Here is a 13037-nt window from a genome sequence, read left to right on the forward strand (position 1 = left end):
GTTTCATCGTCAATTTGAGCGTTCAAGGGATAGAGTAAGGCTGCAGTACAGCATCGGAATCTAATACTGATCTCCCAGTAAACGCTCATAGCAAACCACAAACAATGAGAAGATTTACGCTTCTTGTACTTAAGTCGGCATTGTGCCTTTTGTATTAATTCCCCACGCAATCTCTGTGTTTCATCGTCGATGTGAAGGTTTAAGGGATAGGGTAAAACTGCAGTAGTGATTCGGAATCTAATACTGATGTCCCAGTAAACTATCAAAGCAAACCACGAACAATGAGAACATTTACTCTTCTAGCGCTTAAGTCGGCATTAAGCTTTTTGTATTAAATCCCGACGCAATATCTGTGTTTCACCGTCAATGAGAAGGATTAATGGATAGAGTAAAGCTGCAGTAGTGATTCGGAATCTAATACTGATCTCCCAGTAAACGCTCAATGCAAACCAGAAACAATGAGAAGATGTACTCTTCTTGTACATAAGTCGGCATTGTGCATTTTGTATCAAATCCCGACGCAATTACTGTGTTTCATCGTCAATCTGAAGGTCCAAGGGATAGAGTAAATCTGCAGTAGAGCATCGGAATCCAACACTGATCTCCCAGGAAACGCTCAAAGCAAACCACAAACAATGAGAAGATTTACTCTTCTTGTACTTAAGTCGGCATTGTGCCTTTAGTATTAATTCCCGACGCAATATCCGTGTTTCATCGTCAATGTGAAGGTTTAAGGGATAGGGTAAAACTGCAGTAGTGATTCGGAATCTAATACTGATCTCCCAGTAAACTCTCAAAGCAAACCACGAACAATGAGAAGATTTACTCTTCATGTACATAAGTCGGCATTGTGCCTTTTGTATTAAATCCCGGCGCAATTTCTGAGTTTCATCGTCAATGTGAAGGTCCAAGTGTAGAGTAAAGCTGCACTAGTGCATCGGAATCTAATACTGATGTCCCAGGAAACGCTCCAAGCAAACCACAAACAATGAGAAGATTTACTCGTCTAGTACTTAAGTCGGCATTGTGCCTTTTGTATTAAATCGCGACGCATTTTCTGTGTTTCATCGTCATAGAGAAGGGCCAAGGGATAGCGTAATGCTGCAGTAGTGCATCGGAATCTAGTACTGATGCCCCAGGAGACGCTCAAAGCATACCACAATCAATAAAAAGATTTACTCTTCTTGTACTTAAGTCGGCATTGTGCCTTTTGTATTAAATCCCGACGCAACATCTGTGTATCATCGTCAATGGGAAGGTCCAAAGGTGGAGCAACGCTACAGTAGAGCATCGGAATTTCATACAGATTTCCCACGAGACGCTCAAAGCAAACCACAAACAATGAGAAGATTTACTCTCCTTGTGCTTAGGTCGGCATTGTGCCCTCTGTATTAAATCCCGACGCAATTTCTGTCTTTTATCGTCAATGTGAAGGTCCAAGTTATAGGGTAAATCTGCGGTAGTGCATCGGAATCTAATACTGATCCCCCAGGAAACGCTCAAAGCAAACCACAAGCAATGAGGAGATTTACTCTTCTTGTACGTAAGTCAGCATTGTGCCTTTTGTACTACATCCCGGCGAAATTTCTGTGTTTCATCGTCAATGCGAAGGGCCAAGGGATAGAGTAAAGCTGCAGTAGTGCATCTTACTCTAATACTGATCTACCAGGAAACGCCCAAAGCAAACCACAAACAATGAGATGATATACTCTTCTTGTACTCAGGTCGGCATTGTGCCTTTTGTATCAAATCCCTACGCAATTTCTGTGATTCATCGTCAATGGGAAGGTCCAAGTGTAGAGTAAAGCAGCAGTAGTGCATCGTAATCTAATACTGATTTCCCAGGAGACGCTCAAAGCAAACCACAAGCAATGAGAAGATTTACTCTTCTTGTATGTAAGTCGGCATTGTACCTTTTGTATTAAATCGCGACCCAATATCTGAGTTTCATCGTCAATGTGAAAATCCAAGGGATAGTGTTAACCTGCGGTTGTGCCTCGGAATCTATAACTGATCTCCCATGAAACGCCCAAAGCAAACCACAAACAATGAGAAGACTTACTCTTCTTGTACTTAAGTCGGCATTGTCCCTTTGGTATTAAATCCCAACGTAATTTCTTTGTTTCATCGTCCATGAGAATGTCCAAGGGATACAGTAAAGCTGCAGTAGTGCTTCGAATTCTAATACTGATCTCCCAGGAAACGCTCAAGGCAAACCACAAGCAATGAGAAGATTTACTGTTCTTGTACTTAAGTCGTCATTGTGCCTTTTGTATTAAATCCCGACGCAATATCTGTGTTTCATCTTCAACGTGAAGGTTTAAGGGATAGGGTAAAGCAGCAGTAGTGATTCGGAATCTAATACTGATCTCCCAGTAAACTCTCAAAGCAAACCACGAACAATGAGAAGATTTACTCTTCATGTACATAAGTCGGCATTGTGCCTTTTGTATTAAATCCCGGCGCTATGTCTTGTTTCATCGTCAATTTGAACGTTCAAGGGATAGTGTAAGGCTGCAGTACTGCATCGGAATTTAATAATGATCTCCCAGTAAACGCTCATAGCAAACCACAAACAATGAGAAGATTTACGCTTCTTGTACTTAAGTCGGTAGTGTGCTTTTTGTATTACATCCCGACGCAATATTTGTGTTTCATCGTCAATGTGAAGGATTAAGGGATAGAGTAAAGCTGCAGTAGTGAATCGGAATCTATTACTAATCTCCCAGTAAACGCTCAATGCAAACCAGAAACAAAGAGAAGATTTACTCTTCTTGCACATAGGTCGGCATTATGCATTTTGTATCAAATCCCGACGCAATTTCTCTGTTTCATCGTCAATGAGAAGGTCCAAGGGATAGAGTAAAGCTGCAGTAGTGCATCGGAAACTAATACTGATCTCCCAGGAAACCCACAAAGCAAACCACAAACAATGAGAAGATTTACGCTTCTTGTACTTAAGTCGGCATTGTGCCTTTTGTATTAATTCCCCACGCAATCTCTGTGTTTCATCGTCGATGTGAAGGTTTAAGGGATAGGGTAAAACTGCAGTAGTGATTCGGAATCTAATACTGATGTCCCAGTAAGCTATCAAAGCAAACCACGAACAATGAGAAGATTTACTCTTCTAGCGCTTAAGTCGGCATTAAGCTTTTTGTATTAAATCCCGACGCAATATCTGTGTTTCACCGTCAATGAGAAGGATTAGTGGATAGAGTAAAGCTGCAGTAGTGATTCGGAATCTAATACTGATCTCCCAGTAAACGCTCAATGCAAACCAGAAACAATGAGAAGATGTACTCTTCTTGTACATAAGTCGGCATTGTGCATTTTGTATCAAATCCCGACGCAATTACTGTGTTTCATCGTCAATCTGAAGGTCCAATGGATAAAGTAAATCTGCAGTAGAGCATCGGAATCTAACACTGATCTCCCAGGAAACGCTCAAAGCAAACCACAAACAATGAGAAGATTTACTCTTCTTGTACTTAAGTCGGCATTGTGCCTTTAGTATTAATTCCCGACGCAATATCCGTGTTTCATCGTCAATGTGAAGGTTTAAGGGATAGGGTAAAACTGCAGTAGTGATTCGGAATCTAAAACTGATCTCCCAGTAAACTCTCAAAGCAAACCACGAACAATGAGAAGATTTACTCTTCATGTACATAAGTCGGCATTGTGCCTTTTGTATTAAATCCCGGCGCAATTTCTGTGTTTCGTAGGGAAACGTGAAGGTCCGCGGGATACAGTAAACCAGATGTGGTGCGTCGGAATGTAATACTGATCTCCCAGGAATCGCTCAAAGCAAACCACACACAACGAGAAGATTTACTCTTCTTGTAGTGAAGTCGGCATTGTGCATTTTGTATCACTTCCCGACGCAAGTTCTGTGTTTTATCGTCAATTTTGAGGCTTTAGTGATAGAATAAAGCTGTAGTAGTGCATCGGAATCTAATACTGATCTCCCAGGAAACGCACAAAGCAAACCACAAACAATGAGAAGATTTACTCTTCTTGTACTAAAACGGGATTGTGCCTTTTGTATTAAACCCCGACGCAATTTCTGAGTTTCATCGTCAATGTGAAGGTCCAAGTGTAGAGTAAAGCTGCACTAGTGCATCGGAATCTAATACTGATGTCCCAGGAAACGCTCCAAGCAAACCACAAACAATGAGAAGATTTACTCGTCTAGTACTTAAGTCGGCATTGTGCCTTTTGTATTAAATCCCGACGCATTTTCTGTGTTTCATCGTCAATGAGAAGGGCCAAGGGATAGCGTAATGCTGCAGTAGTGCATCGGAATCTAGTACTGATGCCCCAGGAGACGCTCAAAGCATACCACAATCAATAAAAAGATTTACTCTTCTTGTACTTAAGTCGGCATTGTGCCTTTTGTATTAAATCCCGACGCAACATCTGTGTATCATCGTCAATGGGAAGGTCCAAAGGTGGAGCAACGCTATAGTAGAGCATCGGAATTTCATACAGATTTCCCACGAGACGCTCAAAGCAAACCACAAACAATGAGAAGATTTACTCTCCTTGTGCTTAGGTCGGCATTGTGCCCTCTGTATTAAATCCCGACGCAATTTCTGTCTTTTATCGTCAATGTGAAGGTCCAAGTTATAGGGTAAATCTGCGGTAGTGCATCGGAATCTAATACTGATCCCCCAGGAAACGCTCAAAGCAAACCACAAGCAATGAGGAGATTTACTCTTCTTGTACTTAAGTCAGCATTGTGCCTTTTGTACTACATCCCGGCGAAATTTCTGTGTTTCATCGTCAATGCGAAGGGCCAAGGGATAGAGTAAAGCTGCAGTAGTGCATCTTACTCTAATACTGATCTACCAGGAAACGCCCAAAGCAAACCACAAACAATGAGATCATATACTCTTCTTGTACTCAGGTCGGCATTGTGCTTTTTGTATCAAATCCCTACGCAATTTCTGTGATTCATCGTCAATGGGAAGGTCCAAGGGTAGAGTAAAGCAGCAGTAGTGCATCGTAATCTAATACTGATTTCCCAGGAGACGCTCAAAGCAAACCACAAGCAATGAGAAGATTTACTCTTCTTGTATGTAAGTCGGCATTGTACCTTTTGTATTAAATCGCGACCCAATATCTGAGTTTCATCGTCAATGTGAAAATCCAAGGGATAGTGTTAACCTGCGGTTGTGCCTCGGAATCTATAACTGACCTCCCAGGAAACGCCCAAAGCAAACCACAAACAATGAGAAGATTTACTCTTCTTGTACTTAAGTCGGCATTGTCCCTTTGGTATTAAATCCCAACGTAATTTCTTTGTTTCATCGTCCATGTGAATGTCCAAGGGATACAGTAAAGCTGCAGTAGTGCTTCGAATTCTAATACTGATCTCCCAGGAAACGCTCAAGGCAAACCACAAGCAATGAGAAGATTTACTGTTCTTGTACTTAAGTCGTCATTGTGCCTTTTGTATTAAATCCCGACGCAATATCTGTGTTTCATCTTCAACGTGAAGGTTTAAGGGATAGGGTAAAGCAGCAGTAGTGATTCGGAATCAAATACTGATCTCCCAGTAAACTCTCAAAGCAAACCACGAACAATGAGAAGATTTACTCTTCATGTACATAAGTCGGCATTGTGCCTTTTGTATTAAATCCCGGCGCTATGTCTTGTTTCATCGTCAATTTGAACGTTCAAGGGATAGTGTAAGGCTGCAGTACTGCATCGGAATTTAATAATGATCTCCCAGTAAACGCTCATAGCAAACCACAAACAATGAGAAGATTTACGCTTCTTGTACTGAAGTCGGTAGTGTGCCTTTTGTATTAAATCCCGACGCAATCTCTGCGTTTCATCGTCTATGTGAAGGTCTAAGGGATAGAGTGAAGCTGAAGTAGTCCATCGGAATCCAATACTTATCTCCCAGGAAACGCTCAAAGCAAACCACAAACAATGAGAAGACCTACTCTTGTTGTACTTAAGCGGCATTGAGCCTTTTGTATTAAATCCCGACGCAATATTTGTGTTTCATTGTCAATGGGAAGATCCAAGGGACACAGCAAAGCTACAGTAGTGCATGGGAATCTAATACTGATCTACCAGGAAACGCTCAAAGCAAACCACAATCAATGGGAAGATTTACTCTTCTTCAACTTAGGTCGACATTGTGCCTCTTGTATTAAATCCCTTCGAAATTTCTGCGTTTCATCGTCAATTTGAAGGTCCAAGGGATACAGAAAAGCTGCAGTAGTGCATCGGAATCCAATACTTATCTCCCAGGCAACGCTCAAAGCAAACCAGAAACAATGAGAAGAATGACGCTTCTTGTACCTAGGTCGGCATTCTGCTTTTTGTATTAAATCCCGACACAAGTTCAGTGTTTCATCGTCAATGTGAAGGTCTAAGGGATAGAAAAATGCTGCAGTAGTGCATAAAATCTAATACTGATCTCCCAGGAAACGCTCAAAGCAAACCACAAACAATAAGAAAATTTACTCTTCTTGTACTGAAGTAGGCATTGTGCTTTTTGTATTACATCCCGACGCAATATTTGTGTTTCATCGTCAATGTGAAGGATTAAGGGATAGAGTAAAGCTGCAGTAGTGAATCGGAATCTATTACTGATCTCCCAGTAAACGCTCAATGCAAACCAGAAACAAAGAGAAGATTTACTCTTCTTGTACATAGGTCGGCATTATGCATTTTGTATCAAATCCCGACGCAATTTCTCTGTTTCATCGTCAATGAGAAGGTCCAAGGGATAGAGTAAAGCTGCAGTAGTGCATCGGAAACTAATACTGATCTCCCAGGAAACCCACAAAGCAAACCACAAACATTGAGGAGATTTCCTCTTCTTGTACGTAAGTCGGCTTTGTGACCTTTGTATTTAATCCCGACTCAATTTCTGTGTTTCATCGTCAATGTGAAAGTCCAAGGGAAAGAGTAATTCTGCAGTAGTGCATCAATACAGATCTTCCAGGATACGCTCAAAGAAAACCACAAACAAAGAGAGGATATACTCTTCCTGTACTTAAGTCGGCATTATGCATTTTGTATCACATCCCGACGCAATTTCTGTGTTTCATCGTCAATTTGAGCGTTCAAGGGATAGAGTAAGGCTGCAGTACAGCATCGGAATCTAATACTGATCTCCCAGTAAACGCTCATAGCAAACCACAAACAATGAGAAGATTTACGCTTCTTGTACTTAAGTCGGCATTGTGCCTTTAGTATTAATTCCCCACGCAATCTCTGTGTTTCATCGTCGATGTGAAGGTTTAAGGGATAGGGTAAAACTGCAGTAGTGATTCGGAATCTAATACTGATGTCCCAGTAAACTATCAAAGCAAACCACGAACAATGAGAACATTTACTCTTCTAGCGCTTAAGTCGGCATTAAGCTTTTTGTATTAAATCCAGACGCAATATCTGTGTTTCACCGTCAATGAGAAGGATTAATGGATAGAGTAAAGCTGCAGTAGTGATTCGGAATCTGATACTGATCTCCCAGTAAACGCTCAATGCAAACCAGAAACAATGAGAAGATGTACTCTTCTTGTACATAAGTCGGCATTGTGCATTTTGTATCAAATCCCGACGCAATTACTGTGTTTCATCGTCAATCTGAAGGTCCAAGGGATAGAGTAAATCTGCAGTAGAGCATCGGAATCTAACACTGATCTCCCAGGAAACGCTCAAAGCAAACCACAAACAATGAGAAGATTTACTCTTCTTGTACTTAAGTCGGCATTGTGCCTTTAGTATTAATTCCCGACGCAATATCCGTGTTTCATCGTCAATGTGAAGGTTTAAGGGATAGGGTAAAACTGCAGTAGTGATTCGGAATCTAATACTGATCTCCCAGTAAACTCTCAAAGCAAACCACGAACAATGAGAAGATTTACTCTACATGTACATAAGTCGGCATTGTGCCTTTTGTATTAAATCCCGGCGCAATTTCTGTGTTTCGTAGGGAAACGTGAAGGTCCGCGGGATACAGTAAACCCGATGTGGTGCGTCGGAATGTAATACTGATCTCCCAGGAATCGCTCAAAGCAAACCACACACAACGAGAAGATTTACTCTTCTTGTAGTGAAGTCGGCATTGTGCATTTTGTATCACTTCCCGACGCAAGTTCTGTGTTTTATCGTCAATTTTGAGGCTTTAGGGATAGAACAAAGCAGTAGTAGTGCATCGGAATCTAATACTGATCTCCTAGGAAACGCACAAAGCAAACCACAAACAATGAGAAGATTTACTCATCTTGTACTAATACGGGATTGTGCCTTTTGTATTAAATCCCGACGCAATTTCTGAGTTTCATCGTCAATGTGAAGGTCCAAGTGTAGAGTAAAGCTGCACTAGTACATCGGAATCTAATACTGATGTCCCAGGAAACGCTCCAAGCAAACCACAAACAATGAGAAGATTTACTCTTCTAGTACTTAAGTCGGCATTGTGCCTTTTGTATTAAATCCAGATGCATTTTCTGTGTTTCATCGTCAATGAGAAGGGCCAAGGGATAGCGTAATGCTGCAGTAGTGCATCGGAATCTAGTACTGATGCCCCAGGAGACGCTCAAAGCAAACCACAATCAATAAAAAGATTTACTCTTCTTGTACTTAAGTCGGCATTGTGCCTTTTGTATTAAATCCCGACGCAACATCTGTGTATCATCGTCAATGGGAAGGTCCAAAGGTGGAGCAAAGCTATAGTAGAGCATCGGAATTTCATACAGATTTCCCACGAGACGCTCAAAGCAAACCACAAACAATGAGAAGATTTACTCTCCTTGTGCTTAGTTCGGCATTGTGCCCTCTGTATTAAATCCCGACGCAATTTCTGTCTTTTATCGTCAATGTGAAGGTCCAAGTTATAGGGTAAATCTGCGGTAGTGCATCGGAATCTAATACTGATCCCCCAGGAAACGCTCAAAGCAAACCACAAGCAATGAGAAGATTTACTCTTCTTGTACTTAAGTCAGCATTGTGCCTTTTGTACTACATCCCGGCGAAATTTCTGTGTTTCATCGTCAATGCGAAGGGCCAAGGGATAGAGTAAAGCTGCAGTAGTGCATCTTACTCTAATACTGATCTACCAGGAAACGCCCAAAGCAAACCACAAACAATGAGATGATATACTCTTCTTGTACTCAGGTCGGCATTGTGCTTTTTGTATCAAATCCCTACGCAATTTCTGTGATTCATCGTCAATGGGAAGGTCCAAGGGTAGAGTAAAGCAGCAGTAGTGCATCGTAATCTAATACTGATTTCCCAGGAGACGCTCAAAGCAAACCACAAGCAATGAGAAGATTTACTCTTCTTGTATGTAAGTCGGCATTGTACCTTTTGTATTAAATCGCGACCCAATATCTGAGTTTCATCGTCAATGTGAAAATCCAAGGGATAGTGTTAACCTGCGGTTGTGCCTCGGAATCTATAACTGATCTCCCAGGAAACGCCCAAAGCAAACCACAAACAATGAGAAGATTTACTCTTCTTGTACTTAAGTCGGCATTGTCCCTTTGGTATTAAATCCCAACGTAATTTCTTTGTTTCATCTTCCATGTGAAGGTCCAAGGGATACAGTAAAGCTGCAGTAGTGCTTCGAATTCTAATACTGATCTCCCAGGAAACGCTCAAGGCAAACCACAAGCAATGAGAAGATTTACTGTTCTTGTACTTAAGTCGGCATTGTGACTTTTGTATTAAATCCCGGCGCAATTTCTGTGTTTCGTAGGGAAACGTGAAGGTCCACGGGATACAGTAAACCAGATGAGGTGCGTCGAAATGTAATACTGATCTCCCAGGAATCGCTCAAAGCAAACCACACCCAACGAGAAGATTTACTCTTCTTGTACTGAAATCGGCATTATGCATTTTGTATTAAATCCCGACGCAAGTTCTGTGTTTAATCGTCAATTTTGAGGCTTTATGGATAGAATAAAGCTGTAGTATTGCATCGGAATATAATACTGATCTCCCAGGAAACGCTCAAAGCAAAGCATAAACAATGAGAAGATTTACTCTTCTTGTACTAATGTGGGATTGTGCCTTTTGTATTAAATCCCGACGCAATTTCCGTGTTTCATCGTCAATGTGAAGGTCCAAGTGTAGAGTAAATTGCACTAGTACATCGGAATCTGATACTGATGTCCCAGGAAACGCTCCAAGCAAACCACAAACAATGAGAAGATTTACTCGTCTAGTACTTAAGTCGGCATTGTGCCTTTTGTATTAAATCCCGACGCATTTTCTGTGTTTCATTGTCAATGAGAATGTCCAAGGGATAGCGTAATACTGCAGTAGTGCATCGGAATCTAGTACTGATCACCCAGGAGACTCTCAAAGCAAACCACAAACAATAAAAAGATTTACTCTTCTTGTACTTAAGTCGGCATTGTGCCTTTTGTATTAACACCCGACGCAGTTTCTGTGTTCCATCGTCAATGTGAAGGTACGGGGACAGAGTAATGCAGCGGTGGTGCAAAGGAATCTAATAATGATCTCCCAGGAAATGCTCAAAGCAAACCACCAACAATGAGAAAATTTACTCTTCTTGTACTTAAGTCGGCATTGTGCTTTTTGCATTAAATCCTGGAGCAATTTCTGTGTTTCGTTGTCAATGTGAAGATCCAAGGGATAGAGTTAAGCTGCAGTGGTGCATCGGAAACTAATACAAATCTCCCAGGAAACGCTCAAAGCAAACCACAAACATTGAGAAGATTTACTCTTCTTGTACTTAAGTCGGCATTGTGCACTTTGTATTAAATCCCGACGCAATTTCTGTGTTTCGTTGTCAATGTGAAGATCCAAGAGAAAGAGTAAAACTGCAGTAGTGCATCGGAATCTAATACTGATCTCCCAGGACACGCTCAAAGCAAACCACAATCAATGGGAAGATTTGTTCTTCTTCAACTTAGGTGGGCATTGTGCCTCTTGTATTAAATCCCGACGAAATTTCTGTGTTTCATCGTCAATGTGAAGGTCCAAGGGATAGAGTAAGGCTGCAGTAGTGCATCGGAATCCAATACTTATCTTCCAAGAAACGCTCAGAGCAAACCAGAAACAATGAGAAGATTGACGCTTCTTGTACTTAAGTCGGCATTGTGGCTTCTGAATTAAATCCCAACACAAGTTCAGTGTTTCATCTACAATGTGAAGATCCAAGGGATAGAGAAATGCTGCAGTAGTGCATCAAATCTAATACAGATCTCCCAGGAAACGCTCATAGCAAACCACAAACAATATGAAGATTTACTCTTCTTGTACTTAGGTCGGTATTGTACTTTTTGTATTAAATCACTGCGCAATATCTATGTTTCATCGTCAATGTGAAGGATTAAGGGGTAGAGTAAAGCTGCAGTAGTGAATCGGAATCTAATACTGATCTTCCAGGAAACGTTACAAGCAAACCACAAACAATGAGAAGATTTACTCTTCTTGTACTTAAGTCGGCATTGTGCCTTTTATATTAAATGCCGACGCAATATCTGAGTTTCATCGTCAATGGGAAGGTCCAAGGGATAGCATAATGCTGCAGTAGTGCATCGGAATCCCTTACTGATCTCCCAGGCAACGCTCAAAGCAAACCTCAAACAATGAGAAGATATACTCCCCTTGTACTTATGTCGGCATTGTGCCTTTTGAATTAAGTCCCGACGCAATTTCTCTGTTTCATCTTCAATGAGAAGATCCAAGGGAAGGAGTAAAGCTGCAGTAGTGCATCGGAATCTAATTTTGATCTCTCAGGAAACGCTCAAAGCAAACCACAAACAATGAGAAAATTAACTCTTCTTGTACTTATGTCGGCATTGTGCCTTAAGTATTAAATCCCGACGCAATATCTGTGTTTCATCGTCAATGTGAGGGATTAAGTGGTAGAGTAAAGCTGCAGTAGTGAATCGAAATCTAATACTGATCTCCCAGTAAACGCTCAATGCAAACCACAAACTATGAGAAGATTTATTCTCCTTGTAAATAAATCGAAATTTTGCATTTTGTATCAAATCCAGACGCAATTTCTGTGTTTCATCGTCTTACTGTACTTAAGTCGGCATTATGACTTTTGTATTAAAATTCCGACGCTATGTTTTGTTTCATCGTCAATTTGAACGTTCAAGGGATAGAGTAAGGCAGCAGTACTGCTTCGGATTCTAATACTGAACTCCCAGTAAACTCTCATAGCTAACCACTAACAATGAGAAGATTTACGCTTCTTGTACTTAAGTCGGCATTGTGTTGCTTGTATTAAATCCCGACGGGTCTTCTGTGTTTCATCGTCAATGAGAAGGTCCAAGGGTAGAGTAAAGCAGCAGTAGTGCATCGTAATCTAATACTGATTTCCCAGGAGACACTCAAAACAAACCACTAACAATGAGAATATTTACTCTTCTTGTACATAGGTCGGCATTGTGCTTTCTGTATTAAATCCCGACGGAATATCTGTCTTTCATCGTCAATGTGAAGGTCTAAGTGATAGAGTAAACCTGCATTAGTGCATCTGAATCTAATACTGATCTCCCAGCAAACTCTTAAAGCAAACCACAAGCAATTAGAAGATTTAGTCTTCTTGTACTTAGGTCGGCATTGTGCCGTTTGTATTATATCCGGACGCAACTTCTGTGTATCATCGTCAATGTGAAGGTCCAAGGCATGGAGTAAAAGCTGCAGTAGTGCATCGGAATGTAGTACTGATCTCCCATGAAACGCTCAAAGCAAACCACAAACAATGAGAAGAAATGCTCCTCTTGTACTTAAGTCGGCATTGTGCCTTCTGTATTAAATCCCGACGCAATTTCTGTGTTTAATCGTCAATGGGAAGGTACAAGGGTAGAGTAAAGCTGGAGTAGTGCATCGGAATATTATACTGATCTCCCAGTCAACGCTCAATGCAAACCAGAAATTATTAGAAGATTTACGCTCCTTGTAAATAAGTCGGCATTGTGCATGTTGTATCAAATCCCGACGCAATTTCTGTGTTTCATCGTCAATGTGAAGATCCAAGGGATAGAGTAAAGCTGCAGTGGTGCATCGGAGACTAATACTAATCT

This window comes from Schistocerca piceifrons, chromosome X, assembly GCF_021461385.2.
Source record: "Schistocerca piceifrons isolate TAMUIC-IGC-003096 chromosome X, iqSchPice1.1, whole genome shotgun sequence".
NCBI lineage: Eukaryota > Metazoa > Arthropoda > Insecta > Orthoptera > Acrididae > Schistocerca > Schistocerca piceifrons.